The sequence below is a fragment of the Episyrphus balteatus genome, chromosome 4, assembly GCF_945859705.1.
Source record: "Episyrphus balteatus chromosome 4, idEpiBalt1.1, whole genome shotgun sequence".
Classification (NCBI taxonomy): Eukaryota; Metazoa; Arthropoda; class Insecta; order Diptera; family Syrphidae; genus Episyrphus; species Episyrphus balteatus.
The window spans coordinates 26,639,035-26,654,680 of record NC_079137.1 but is presented as its reverse complement, the minus strand read 5'-3'; the positions used below and the strand labels follow the sequence as shown (position 1 = coordinate 26,654,680).

The following is a 15,646-nucleotide window of genomic DNA, read 5'->3' as shown; positions in this document are numbered from 1 at the left end:
TCCCGGGATGATTTTCCGATCCCGGGATTTCAGGATTTGAAAAATTGAATCCCGGGATCCCGGGATAATCCCGGGATTTGAAAAATATTTTCAGACTCAATTTAAGAGCCAAAAAAAAAACAAGTTTTATGGATTATTTTTTATTATTGAACGAACAAAGTATAAAAAAAATATATTCTTCATAAAAAAACAAACAAAACAAGTAAAACAAAATCAATATAGCTAACAAAAACTAAAAAATATTCCTAATGGAATAAAATATATGCTCCAAACATTAATTCAAAATTAATTCAGTGTACAAAGTACAAACTCAATGAAGTTTAGTTAAGAAGTACTTAAAATAATAAATAAATATTTAATTAACATTAAATAACACATTAACAATTTAGTATTAATAAATCACATTTGGAATTATTTTTATAATAAAATGGAATAAAAAGCAAAGCATCCAATGTTTTGTCTGCAAGTCAGCTTCTAAATTTTGTTCAGCTCGGTTTCAATACTCGTTAATTAATTTATTTATGTGCCTGCTTTAAGTATTTTCCTCTTATCCCGTCTTCAAAAAGCAGCATCTTTCCTCTTATCCCGTTTTCAAAAGCAGCATCTCTCATTTCATCAGCTGCTTCTATATTTTGGTGGGGTCCTATGTTTTTGAGACTATTTTTATTTCATTTTCTAATTTTTCTTTCCAGGAAAGATGCTCTTCGCAGCTTGAAACAGCAAAAGGCTCGCTGCCGCAAACTCAAGCTAATAATTAAAGCTGTCTTCAATTTGTTATTGCTGAAGTTTTTGACTCTAGAAGAAATTTAAGAACACCACCAGCCAGCTGTACACAATTTTAGAATCAGAACGGCAAAAAGATTCAACTATTAATTTTTTTGGAGCCAGTACTTCAATAGTCTCATTTATTAAATCAAAATCTGTTTCTTCAAACCTTATAGGGTAATTCAGATCGATAAGAGATTTTTGAAGGCTATTCCTCCTTGTTTTGCAATAAAGTAATAAGGAAAGTTATTTCCCATGTTCCTTTTCTACATATTTTTGCAGAATTGTGTCATTTTTTGTATGCGAATATTTAACCACCAATCCCGAAAATCCCGGGATTGGGGAGCTATAATCCCGGGATTTTCGGGATCAAAAAATGGGTCGGGATCCCGGGATCCCGAATCCCGGGATTGCAATCTCTAGTAATGTGGTATAGGCAGGTTTCTCAAAAACTAAGCATGCTTTTACTTTAATTTTTGAACCAGTAGGTGAAGCGACTGCGAAAAGAGAAGCAGGCGTGTTTAAATGTCAAATATGTCGACTCAACTGGACGAAATATTGAAAATTCAAAATTAGATGCAGCCGAGTTTTTTTCAAACGAAAGTGCTTGTGTCTGGGCAAGTTTTGTGTTTTTCGGCGGGATTTGATTCTTTCAAAACAAAGTATTAAGTTATTTAAGTGATATAATTGTTAGTTTTGTAATAACTAAATAATTTTATATTTTATTAAACTTTTTGTTCAACTATTGTGTTTTGGCTAATGTGGTATACCTGTCATGGGCTATTGTGGTATAGTATACGACATTACCCTTATAGCAATGTTGCTTCTATAATACTTTACAGAAGCAACAATAGCATTTGTAAAGCGTTATAGAACCAAAATTTTTTGTCGGGTAGACATTAGCAGAATAGGGGTGAAAGAGTGCATTATTTGTTTTTTTCTTCATGCAAGTAATTTTTCCACATGTAAAAATTCTTATTCCATCACTTAAGGTCAAGAACGTTCTTTCGTTCACTATTTTACTACATAATTTCATATTTTAAATCAAAATTAATTTAAATATTTAATTTTTTTTCATTCAAAATAATGTAAAAAACATTATATGGGTTAAGTGGTATAGTATACCACATTAGACGACATCAACAAAATTTGGAAGCAAACCGTTCTCTAAATTACTGGTGAGGTCAAAAAAACAAACATGTATTATCACAATACCCCAACTTCCTCTAATACTTTTACATTTCTTAAAATTATAACAATAATAATTTCAAATTTGTCTTGATCTTTCTATCTTGAGAAACGTCAAATTTTAACCACTAGTGTCAAATTTTTACCCTGCTCCGCAGACGGGTAAATTTTAACCCAATTTATTCACCACGCTAGTGTCAAATTAACCAACATTTTAACGCAAATCGCACACGGCCTAAAGCCTAGTACGCAGATCGGGAAAAATTTATTTTTCATACAAATTTTTTCTCGGGACAAATTTTGTCTTGAATATTTTTCCAAGCAGTACGTGGTTCACGCGCAAAATTTAAATATTTGGAGCCGCTGTAAAGAAAAAGTCTCCACTTAATTTTGCGCGTTCAAATAATGTTCGAAGCATTAAGGGCCCGACCCATAGAATCCGTTGCGTCCGTTCCGTCGAAGTTTTCAACTGACAGCTCGAATAAGCGACGAATCGGACAGAGCCCGACAGATTCGACGGGAGAAGTAGCCCAACTTTCTACTTTTTCATCCTTCGTGTCTTTTGGCATTGGTTGTCAACAGACCACTGGCAAGCCAGACCATCGCAATATATTTTTTAGGTGCACGAATTTAATCAAATTCCCCTAGAAATATTAGAATTCACAGTATGTTTATGCTGTAATTTTAATAAGTGTCGGTAATCATCAACCAAAATTTTGCGTCTTAGAAAGGGTACAACTACAACAGCATCTAACTGATGAGCCCAACTGTTGTACCTGGGCGAAACGCATTTTGGACTACAGGTCATAAAAACTTTATTAAATTCAATATTGGTTGTCAACAATAGATCAGTTCGATTTTCTGCTTCTGTTCTGAGTGCACACCGGGGAGTTTCAGAACTAAGAACTGTGTTCTTTTCTTCTCCGATTTTATGAATTGTGAACTTTCATTGTTCATTTGTGAAGAAATAAAAATAACGTTTAATGATATATATAATAATAGGTGTGTTTTTTTGTTTATCTATACCTATAGATTTTGTGCGAAAAACGACATCGGGAGTTTTGAAATCCATGCAAACATTTGGCACCACTGTTCATGCACTTTGGCAGCTGTCTGTCAAAAATGTTGCTTTTGTTTTTTTTTTTATTTTAACTCCGAAGTGGGAAGGCCATTACATCCATGTAGGATGCAAAAAAAATTTTTCACAAAAAAACAAAAACCATTTGTATGGCCATGGCATCCATGTTGGATTCAAAAAATTTTTTTTTCACAAAAAACCAAAAATCATTGGTTGCGTCTTTCTTGTGTTATAAGCGTTTGAAGGTAGCCATATTGAATTTTATTTCGATTTTGTAAAAATCAAACGTGGAAACTTTTTTATTTTTATTTCTAACTTTTCGAAAAAACTTTGGTAATTTTATGTATACCTATATTTGTTCAACAATCTTATCAGGATCCATTTAAGACTTTTATCTGAAAAGTGCATTGCGTATATACCGAAATATTAATCACAACAAAAACATTACTGTTAAAAAAAGAGCCAAGTTCTCCTATGTTGAAATTATGCTAGCACACAAAGTACTGAAATGTAAAAGTGTAGAAAGTTCTAAAGCTTGGCTTTAAATTTGTATAAATAAAATTTTGGTTGTTCCCTTGGCAATTTAACTTTAAATTACCGGTTTTTAAAGCTATTTGAAAAATTGCCAAGTAAACAACCAAAATTTTATTTTTACAAATTTAAAGCCAAGCCTTAGAACTTTGTACACTTTTACATTTCAGTACTTTTTGTGCTAGCAAAATTTCAACATAGGAGAACTGGCTCTTTTTTTAACAGTAATGTTTTTGTTGTGATTTCACTTCTTTTTGCAAGGTTTTGGTGTAGAAATTAAAATCTCTATAATTGATGAAAATTCAAATAAAATGGCGGTTACCACGCCCCTTGTCTAAAATTCTCAAATTTTGTTCTTTTGTAATAACTACCAGATCTACCATTTTACCAAGTTTCAAGATTCTACGATAATCAGAAGTGCTCTAAAATATTTGATGTAAATTAAGCGAAAATGGGCGGTTACCATGCGGTTACCACGCCCCCTGGCGAAAATTCTCAAATTTTAAATTTTTTCCTTTTTATAAACTACCAGATCTACCATTATTTTAAATTTCAAGATTTTACGATAGTTAGAAGTGCTCTATAATATTTGATGAAAATTCAGCAGAAATGGGCGGTTACCACGCCCCCTGTCCAAAGTTCTCAAATTTAAAATTTTTTTCTATGTATAAACTACCAGTTCTACCATTTTACGATTTTACCAAGTTTCAAGATTCTACGATAATCAGAAGTGCTCTAAAATATTTGATGTAAATTAAGGGAAAATGGGCGGTTACCACGCCCCCTAGCTGAAATTCTCAGATTTTAAATTTTTTCCTTTGTATAAACTACCAGCTCTACCATTCTACTAAATTTCAAGATTCTACGATAATCAGAAGTGCTCTATAATATTTGATGAAAATTCAGCGGAAATGGGCGGTTGCCACGCCCCCTGGTTGAAATTCTCAGGTTTTAAATTTTTTCCTTAATATAAACTACCAGCTCTACCATTCTACTAAATTTCAAGATTCTACGATAGTCAGAAGTGCTCTATAATAATTGATGAAAATTCGGCGAAAATGGGCGGTTACCACGCCCCCTGAATTGCAAATCTCAAATTTTCGATTTTTTGTATACACCACAAGTCCTATCACCATGTAAAATTTCAAGTTTCTACGATAGCGGGAAGTTCTCCATAATTTTGATGATCTGTCAGTGAGTCAGTGAGTCAATGAGTCAGTTACGGTTTTCGCGATTTTTGAAGTCCTATATCTCAGAAACTACTCATCGTAAGAAGCTGAAATTTTGTGAGGAATTTGGGTTTGGCCAGCTCAACAAATGTAGCGAGTTTGGCATATTTGGTGTGGAAGTTAGAGGGGGGTCGAAAATGGCCTGAGTTGTTTCCTGTAAATAAGGGTGTAGTGCCAAAGTTGCCAGAGAACTTGGCTGGGCACTACCGTACCGTGATATTTCAATGCAACTATGTCAAACAAATTTTTGATAATTTTTTTCTATGAGAGCTTTTTTCAAACCTTATTTTCTTCGCTTTTTTTTGACGTGATAACGTCTTATAAATCGATGAACCATAGCAGCCACCACAAAAAAGTGACGCCATTTTCTAGCGTTACACTCTCGCACTTTCGCAGTTCGGCAAAAAAATTCAATTAAAAATAAACTATTAGAGATAAAAAAATCTTCTATAGCTTATTTGAAAGATAATAACCTAAAGCTTAATCCAAATCAAGGATTTTTAAAAATTCCGTCATTTAATAGGGTAAACAGGGGTAAAACGGAAAGATGAAATTTGGGCTAAAATCTAAACGCGAAGTTGTAGAGAATTGATTTTTGTTTGCTATAGATAGATGAGACTAATTTAAGAATAACTGCATTCAAGAAAAAATTCTAAAAAATTTTGCAACTAAGCTATAACGTTTTGTTTGAACGTTGTACTTGTGTTGGGGCTATAACAAAATGATGATTTTGGGTAAAGGAAGACAATTCTAAAGATGCCAGGTGAAAGATGAGAGAAAAAAAAATTAGGGGTGTGATACGGATTTTTTTCCAACACTCTGCGTTTCGAAATATGAATTTTTGAAAAACACCTTGTTTTTTAGGGGTATTTTTGGGTAATTTTTGATTTTTATCTTTTTTTTTGGAGCGTTCAAAAAACTCAAACTTATAGGGCATGTAGGTTTTGGCCTTATGCATAGATTACAAAAACTTGGAAACGTTTAGTAAGTTTTGATTAAATAACGGAAGAAAGAAGTTTTTAAAAAACACGTTTTTTTTAGCGTTTTTAACCGATTTTCATCGTTTTTTATTTTTATCTTTTTTTCTTTAATATATACAGGAATAAAGTATATGGAGTAATGATAGACCATAATTACGACTATATGTGTGCGAAGTTTCAATCATTTTCGTAATCACAATTTTGAAATAACGGTAAAATAAAATAAAATTTTAGAATTCAACAGGTTATAACTTTTGATTAAGAACAGATAGAAATTTTTAACCCCCCTCCCCCCCCCGAAATTTTTTTTCAGAAAATCAAAAGATATAGTATAAACAAATACAAGTCTTATATGTGCAGCACTAAATGGTTTGTATGTGTATTTTAGTAATTTAATTACCTATCTTTGTATCGTTAAAGAAGCTGTCGATGAAGTTTTTATAAGGGAAAACAAAAATTTTGTGGTCCATAACAACGTTTGGTAAGGGAAGGAATTTTTCAAAAAACTAGTTTTTATCTCTTTGATAATTTCCATAAAAAGCTGACGTAATAATAACCTTAAAGTGTTCTTTTAAATAACACAAGTATTTCTACAAGATTTTTGGTGACTAAACTATACTTTTTTAAAGGGTTGCTGAACTCTAATCCGAAGACAGAAATATTCATTCACATCTCGCTTTTGAAATATTACCGTTAAATCTATTTAAATCTTTCATTTCTACTGTCCGAGATATCTATAGTTGCTTGTAACTTGTAACCCACTTTTGTTCTATGTTAAGCTTAAATCCAGTATATAAACGAAAACATAGGTGCCCTTATATTCGGAGAGTGTAGTACCTATGTAAAACATTTCGTTATATTTTTAGCTTTCTATTTTAAAATTGTTTCAAATTCGAAAATAAAACAACTTAAGTTTATAGTTTAATTTCAAAGTGAATTACTTAGATCATGCCAAACAACTTGTATTATTTATTTTTTACACTGGGGACTGAGGGAAAAAACAACTTAAAATCAACCACGTTGATTCAACTATTTTTCGGAATGATTTTGCGTTGAAGACGAAAATTTTAAAATCAAAGTAGAACATCTTTAGTTTAAAGTGGTTTACCGTTATAAAACCTCTTTAAATCAAAGTTGTTTCAACTTAAAAAAGCATCAATTTATTAAAAAAAAAGAAAAATGGGCAGCCGCAGGGGATTGTACCTATAACTCTTGGGTTACTAGGCGAATGCTTGAAAATTAGAGTGATAAAATGCAACAAAAGCTGAAGTCGGACAAAAATAAAAAAAAATTTTACGTTGTTTCAATTTTATTTTGAAGAAGTTTCATGTTAATTTTTTCAACATTAAATCAACGTTGAACATTTTACATCTTACGTTGCGTTTTTTCCCTCAGTGTAGTATTCCCGATTTAATTTAGGCCGTGTGTGAATTGCGTTAAATAGTTAACCCCGTGTAAAATTTTTGACACTAATGAGGTTAGCACCTATGTGAATTATTGTTTAAAATTTTTTCTGCCAAACCATCTGCAAAAAAAATTACCTAAAATTTAACCCAATAAATTTTTAATAGCTAAACATTTTTTATTCATTTCAATAGTGTCAAAAATTTTACACGGGGTTAACTATTTAACGCAATTCACACACGGCCTTAGAACTTAGTTGATATAATAGAATATATCAATTTTTTGCTGCAAAATTTCCGTGCGAGAAAAATTTCATTTTTCAATCTTTTTATACATAATAAAGTTGTACGAACTAATTTTTTGTATAAAGCCTAAGAATGGTTCAAATTTATTTCTTTAAAAAATTTTTCTTGCTCGCTAACGCTCGCAATTCAAAGCAAACAACTTATCACTCTTTGTATATCCAAAAGGATATTGGAAAGTTTTTCGCTTCGTTACAGTTCTAATGACCATTTGCTTTAACGGAACTAAGAATCGGCTGCAGTTACTTCTAGTTGACAAAAAAAGTTTTGTGATTCCTAAAAAAAATGTTTGTTCGGTCTGAGGTAACCAAAATCATTTTATTCTTAAGAAGAAATACTTGGCTTTTAAATTGCATAATTTTTTTTGTAAGCTTTTAAAATAAAAAAATTAATATAATGAGAAAATAAAAAAGGTATTTTTTTAGCTTTTTCTTGTAAATTATGATTGTTTGAAAAAAGTAAACGCTTCAATTGACTCATTTTAAACAAAAGTACACAACCTGTTTTCTGATGACGTTATCACGTAAAATCATCGTCCGTAAACCGGCTTTACAGACAACCTCTTTTTTTTTTTGTTAATATTTTCAGATATTTCTGTATGAACACAACAATTAAACTACCTTGGCACTACTGTTTTTATCGAGAGAAAGTAAAATCTGGATAACTATCTGGATTTTTCAAAAATCAATACAGATAAAGTTTTTGTTGTTTTTAACACGTAAATTGTTTCGATTTCAAAAATCTCGATGTCGTTTTTTTGCACAAAATCTATATAGATAAACAAAAAAAACACACCTAATATATTATATCAATTTAATAGCTAAATTCTAGTGTAGAGTTCAATTTTACAATGCCAAAGTCATACCTAAAACTGATAATCTGTTATTAAAAATTGTTTTTAACTGAAGAGCAAGTAGCTACATGAAATCTATTCGCGCATTTTATTTTAATGAAAAAGAACGACGATATATTGTTAACAATTTTTTACATCAGAACTTTATTGGTGCACATTTAGGGATAAAATATCGAACACACCTTGGAATTTGAAGTGAGCTGTCAAAAAGCAATCCGTCGTACCATGTATTCTATAGGGCCCAACCCATAGAATCCGTTGCGTCCGTTCCGTCGAAGTTTTCAACTGACAGCTCGATAAAATACACACCTTCTTATGGGAAGCGACCCATAAGCGACGGATCGGACGGAGACGGACGGATTCGACGGAAGAAGTAGCCCAACTTTCTACTTTTTCATCCGTCGTATCCTTTGACATTGGTTGTCAACAAAAGATCAGTTCGATTTTCTGTTTCTGAGTGCACACCGGGGAATTTCAGGACTAAGAACTGAGTTCTTTTCTTCTCCGATTTTATGAATTGTGAACTTTAATTGTATTTTTGTGAAGAAAATGTAATAAAAGTAACATTTAATGATATATCTAATAAATTATATCAATTTAATACTCAAATTCTGTTGTAGAGTTCAATTTTACTATGCCAAAGTCATACCTACAACGCATAATTTGTTATAAAAAATTGTTTTTAACTGAAGAGCAAGTACCTAGAGGAAATCTAGTCGTGCATTTTATTTTATTAAAAAAATGAACAACAACAATAGTAAAAAATTTCTTGCATCAGAACTTCCTTAGTGCACATTCAGGGATAAAATATCGAACACACCTTAGAATTTGAAGTGAGCTGTCAAAAAGCAATCCGTCGTACGACGTATTCTATGGGTCAACCCTTTCTGTCCCATCCGTCAACTTCAACGGATCGATTGACGGAACGGACGCAACGGATTCTATGGGTTGGGGCCTTTACTCTGCCGGCAAAAATTGTGACAAGGAAAAAAAAATTAAACAATATTGAAGAAAATTCAAACAAAATTAAGGTGGACTCTTTAATAAAATTATTGGAAAGTGAAGACGAAGGAAATACAACTCAGAATCAAATCAAAAACAAACAAAATTTATTTAATTTGAAAGAAGAAAAAAACTATTGATGGAAATTACTCAGGGTAACTCCCCATGTGATTGGCACCTTGAGTTTTAAAACCATTTACAGCTACTATTTTTATTTTTTGTTTAAAAATTCACTCTTCCCGCCTTTTTGGGCATATTCTTAGCAAACGAGATATTGATAATTACAAAAAAAAAGTATTAATACAGTAGTCCCTCGATAATGTGAACTAATTAAAACAAGGCGTTTTCGGATTTTAGAGGGATTCACATTACTGGAACTTTTTCCAATTGCCATATAACTGATTAAAACATTCTTAAAACCAATGAATATTACAGTTATTTTTAGCTCAGTTTAAGCCTGTACTGAATAAAGAAAAAAATCAATAAAATACAAGTAAAAAAAACGTTAAAAAACTTCGTATAAAAAGACGTAAAATGTTAGCACAAAAATCTCCAGCCTGCAGCTACTTTCAATATCTTACGAAATGTCAAGACAAATAACAGTTATCCACTTTTCAGACCTATACAAAGATTGCGTGCACGAACGAGAAAAACATGCAAGCTTTGGCAAAGGAAATTCACATTATAGAGTCTAAAAGTTTTCGAAATTCACATTACAGAGATGACAATGAAAATTTTTGGCGATTCACATTTTAGAGAAATTCGCATTATAGGTAATTCACATTATCGAGGGACTACTGTAATAGTTTTATGCTATACGGAAAAAACTGGGAACTAAATTTGGTGCGACATTCGCTTAAGGCCAATGATTGGGCAGTTTACCCTAGGTAATTTCTCCAATTTTAAAATTTTGCTCAGGATTCGGATTTTCATGGCGTATACGGCAAACTCGTTTTGAACAAAAATTTAAATATTTTGAAAACTAAACGAATTTCAGATGTCCAATAAAATGTATATAAAAGATACATTTTAACTATATATCACACTAAAAAATCAAAAATTTCAGCAGTTAGTTCTTTCGCAATAATCTTCCGAACATTTAAATGCGATTTCCCAAAAATGTAAAAATAGTGTGTATAGGGCACTTCAATACTAAGGCAACGATATGTGTATCAATTCCATATGAAAATTCATATATGTACATTGTACATCTTCTAATATGTATATAAAAATCTCATATCGCAGTGTTTGTTACCAAACTCCTCCGAAACGGCTGGACTGATTTTTATTAAATTTTGTACACATATCGGGTAGGTCTGAGAATATTTTTCATACCTCTAAATTGTTAGGGTGGTCTAGCCAAATTTTTTTATATCTTGGAACGATCTTTTCGAAATTTGTTGTGTATGTCGGGAAGTCTGAGAATCGGCCATTCGACCAACATGAATTTTCATATGATAAAATGGTTAGGGTGGTCCAACCAAAAAATTTTCTATATTTTTCTGGAATGATTTTTATGAAATTTTGTAAGTATATCGGGTAAGTAAGTCTAAGAATCGGTCAACATCTATTTTCATACCATAAATGGTTAGCAAGGTCCACTCCAAAATTTTTTTTACTTTTTTTTTCAAATCCTGGCTTTATACTGTTTTCAAGGGGTTCAAAAAAGTTAGTTTTCCAACTCATACGAATAGCCTAAATTCGTAATATTTCATATTCTTAATACAGAAACTTTAAGCCTACAAACATCAATATTCATAATGCGATCAATAGAACTCAAAAACCACCTTCTTTTATTAATAAAGACCTGTATTTGATGTTGTGACCCGATTTTTTTTTTTTTTGGAAAAGATTGACACACTCCAAAATTGGAAGTAAATAGCAGAAGAGGTGTAACGAAGTCCGCCGGGTCAGCTATAGTGTATTAATAATATCCAACACTTTATTTCATCTTGTACTGTAAAGCCTAGTACGCTGCTGATACGAAACGAAAAATTTTAAAGTCTCCAAAGTCGAGAACGAAAATGCCAACGAAAGAATATCATAGAGTATTCTGTCAAAGTCAAAATAAAAAAATTCAAAATTATTTTAAAATCAAGAAAAATCAACAAAAAATAATTTTTAAAGCAAGAAATAAATGAATTTAAAGTGAAAAAACCGTCGACACTGCTCTTAGAGTCAAGACAAATGCACAGGACAGTAAAAAGTAAGTGACAAATGAGTGAAAACTCTCCAATTTTTCGCTAGAGCTGCGTACTGAATAACGAAAAGCAAAACGAAATTTTCCGTTCGAGATTTCGTTAACGAAATTTTATATGGAAAATTGCTTTTCGCTTAAGCAGCGTACTAGGCTTAATCTGTCACTTTCACTCCCTTCTAAAAATTTTGCTTCTATAATGCTTTACAGAAACAAAAATTGCATCTGTAAAGCTTTATAGAACTAAAATTGTTTGTCGGGCTGTAAACTGTATCCGGTCGGTGTGTGTACTATCTATTGTAACGATTAATTACTGAACTACTTTTAAGATAAATGTCTGAACACACTACCTACTATTGCAAAGGTAGAAATGTGAACGCACCTTTAATAAATTAGGAAACTACCCTCTGAACACATCCTCGTCGTTTGCTTCTAAAAATTTCCTTTCCAGGAGATGGCGTTGTATACTTCCCCTTCAGCATTGACCTATTATATATGGACTGCCAGGACCAGGTTCAAGCTATGGTAGCGCCCCCTGGTAGGGCAGCGGGAAATAGTATTCTGACATCTAGGTTTTGTGACTTTTGATTGTCAAAAAAAAAAAAAAAGAATTTAATTATTTGCAGAAATTGTCAAAGGAATTTTGTTTCCCAAGAATAAAAAGGTAACAACAAATTAAAAAAAAAAAAAAAACATATTAATATAATCTTTTCACTGATTTATTTTCTGCAGACGATCTATCATCGGCAATCTCTCTTATAAATAAATATTTTTCCAAATTGCCCATTGATACATCGACCAAACTAACTCCATTACCGAGATGTGCAGAAACAAAGCGTTGCGACAAAGTTATGTATCAATATACACTTCGTTTGCCTATAAATTCGTCTTTAAAATATGACATAGTGGTAAGTTCAATAGCACCGTTTTTATCCATTTGATTAAATTTTTTTTCTTTGAAGGGATTACCAATGCCAACTGAAATCCTTGCAAGACTAATGGTAGCCCTTCAGGCATATCGAGAGTTGCATAAATGTGTGGAGAACTGGACAACACCTTGCAACCAATTAGGAAAGAAGGATTTAAAGCATTCGAGTCTGATTGGGAGGAGTTGGAATTAGAAAAAATTGACGAGTAAGTTTTTACATATAACGCAGGATCATGGCCTGGTGTATAACCAAACGTCGCCAATATTATTACAAACGAGTAAGAAGACATACAGCCCTATTCTGCTGTTCCCGTGAAACTCAGATCCGATTCACACATTCTGTTCACTTTAACTCTACCTTGCCATTCTGCTATCCATCGGGTAAACTGCATTATCATCCCTCAATTTGACGTCCAAGTGAACGTCAAATTAAAAAAAAAATGGCGACGAAGTAAATTGAAAGGAAAACAAATTTTTTGTTTGTGTTTATTTGCATAGAAAAAATAAAAACAGCCGATTAAATGTTAAGAAATAATTAAAAATTTATGAAAAGTGGCATTTTGCTTAATTTCAACGATGGTGAATTTATTTTTACAACCAAAAGTGACAGATCCGCAACATTTTTTATGCGGATTGCAAACGTATGGAGCAAGTTCATTCACGTGATTAGTGGAATACTGAACAACATTACCGATATTACCGACGTGAGTTTGGATTCCCCCCGATGAATAGCAGAATGGTAATTGGTGAATATTTAGCGATTTTTCCCCCCGATGGATAGCAGAATAGGGCTGATATTCATTTACTTTGTTTTATTTAACGAAAATTTTCAATTCGTAGATTGCATCAGAGTTTTACAATTGTCGACCTACTGCTGGTGCTGTATCCTATTTGTACATTCCTGAAGAACAAAATACTGCTAGTTGATTCTCGTTTCCATACAAAATTTTTGAAAATGTGGTTCAATGATTACTAGCGCCTGTGGAAGAAAGTGGTAAATAGAACTCAGTTAGCGTAGCGACATCTTCCGTCAGATTGCTTGAAGTACCATTTTTGTGCATAGAAACTATGGCCATCTACATTTTTTGGCTATAAAAATCAGTAGCACCTGTCTTTTTTGAAGTCTACTTTTTGACGTTTTGGAAGAAAAGAATTCTTTCAGAAAAAAAGTATTTTAAAATGTTTGTGCGAAACAAAATATCGGGGTAAAATAATTGAATCGTGTTGGAAAAAGGTTTTTATATCAATTTATTAATATCCGAAAGTTATTAAAAATTATAATTAAATCATTAAAAAAAAATTAAGTGTTCTTTTATCAATAATTTTCTGTTTTTTTTTTCAAATGCAATCGTGGAATCGTGTTGGATGGAAGGAGGGCCAAATGCTCCCGCAAACTAGATACATGCCTCCATTTATATCAATAGAAAGTCTAGTAAGTGCCACGATTCATCAACAACAGCATCCGAAACAGCATTATCACACCAAAATCAACAATAACAGCTTAAGCACCAATTACAACAGCTGAATCCCGATATGATCCGCCAGTCCTTTTTTTTTTTTAATCCCAGCTGCAGAAATCAATGCGAGGACGAGCTTAAGATACCAATTTATAACATGGAACCAATCGACAAAATAAGCCTCCTCAAACGAGACAAATGCCAGAACAGCCAGGACAACAAATGTCTGGAACGGGATATAACGCAAAATTAAGGTTAGATGAATAAAAATTATATTTTCTACTCAACACCTTTTTGTATGTTTCTAGTTCATATGGAATACTTCCAATATCTTGGTCATACTGGCCAACGTGTGGATAAATGCAAAAGACCTGCATAGGTACAAGGTACTAGGAATATATAAATTCGTTGCAAATAAAGATTATTGCCCAGTAAATGATGGTTGTTGGTGATGTTAATGAAATGTTCATGCCCTTATTCGATGGTGTCCTTGTCGATCCAGAAAAATATGTAGCTGGAACAAACTCCTAATATGTTTTTTGACAAAAGGAAAAGAATCATATCTTTTGCCAGCCACACAAGCTGGTCTAAAAGCACTCAAAGCATCAAATTGTGCTGAAAAGCTGCTCGTATTCAATTCATTGTTGCTGATAATGTGAAGATTCTGAAAAACTTCATAATCGTGACGATCTTAAACGAAACAGGGAAAGAGAAAACTGACTAGAGTGTGCTCAGTAGATTTGTTTATATATTCATATGTGGATATTGCTTCAATTTGGCGAGTTCAAGGTTAACAGGAGGAGAAGTCTATAAATACACAATTTTCCAGGTAAGTCCAAGGCCATAGTTTCTTTTAGTTTATTCGTTTATTATCAAAAAAAAAATCAGACTGTTAACAAAAACACTATTCTTGCATTTTGCTGTAATGTAATTTCTTTTTAGATCTGTTGGGGTTGAATTTTAAAAATTTCCCTGAGAGATGATCCACAGTCGCGGGCAGTTACGGAGTTTGTGGAAACAGAACCTAACAATTCTGAACCTCAATTCTTTGTAAGTATTTTTTTTTCTAAAAAAATAAAACAAATCTCTTACTTTATAAATTAATCCAAAATTTTCCTTTTTAGGAATGAAAATCGAAGAAGTAGCTCCAGCACAAGAACTACACCAAGCTTAAATCGGAGAATGTAAGGAAAATCAATACCTCATAGCAGATTTTTACGTAACACTCAACACTTTGTGTCGTATACCAACTGTGTCCTAAAATTGTTGTCATCGAAACTCCAAATGCAAAAACCATGAAGGAAGAATGTAAAAAGCGCCATTTGTTAGAAGATTAACATCAACAGTGTAGTCTAGGGCTTTTAATTATTTCTAAAGAGTACATCTTTTTATTATTGTTATTGTTGAAAAGACTTTTTATACGAATATTTTATATTACATAATTATGCAGGTATGTGTGTATTTATATAATAATTTTATTTTATTTTATTTTAAATTAAATCTAATTGATAGAATCTTCACACAAAATATCAAATGTGTTGTTTTGTTATCATAGTTAAAACAAGATTTACAAAAGAAACTTGAAATTCTTGTAAAAGAATACGTAATGCACCGCTAATTTTTTGACTAAAATAACTTAAAGCTGAAACACAATCACGCTTTAGGGCGTCGCTTCGTTGCGTTACGTTGAGAAATCCTCAAAGCGCGCTTCTGTCACTTTGACTTTGAACAG

At 32.2% G+C, this 15,646-nt stretch overlaps 1 long non-coding RNA gene across 2 annotated transcripts; it reads left to right on the top strand.

Moving 5' to 3' along the window:
• The first annotated feature begins 12,083 nt into the window (after positions 1 to 12,083).
• On the top strand, positions 12,084 to 15,409 carry LOC129920160 (uncharacterized). 2 transcript variants are annotated; one of them, XR_008773196.1, is made up of 9 exons: positions 12,084 to 12,193; positions 12,262 to 12,437; positions 12,492 to 12,735; positions 13,298 to 13,451; positions 13,521 to 13,691; positions 13,723 to 14,168; positions 14,223 to 14,743; positions 14,857 to 14,964; positions 15,039 to 15,409. It is a non-coding gene; the product is annotated as an uncharacterized LOC129920160 (long non-coding RNA). The 2 variants fall into 2 exon arrangements; XR_008773195.1 differs by having other exon boundaries at positions 13,298 to 13,691.
• Positions 15,410 to 15,646: the final 237 nt, after the last annotated feature.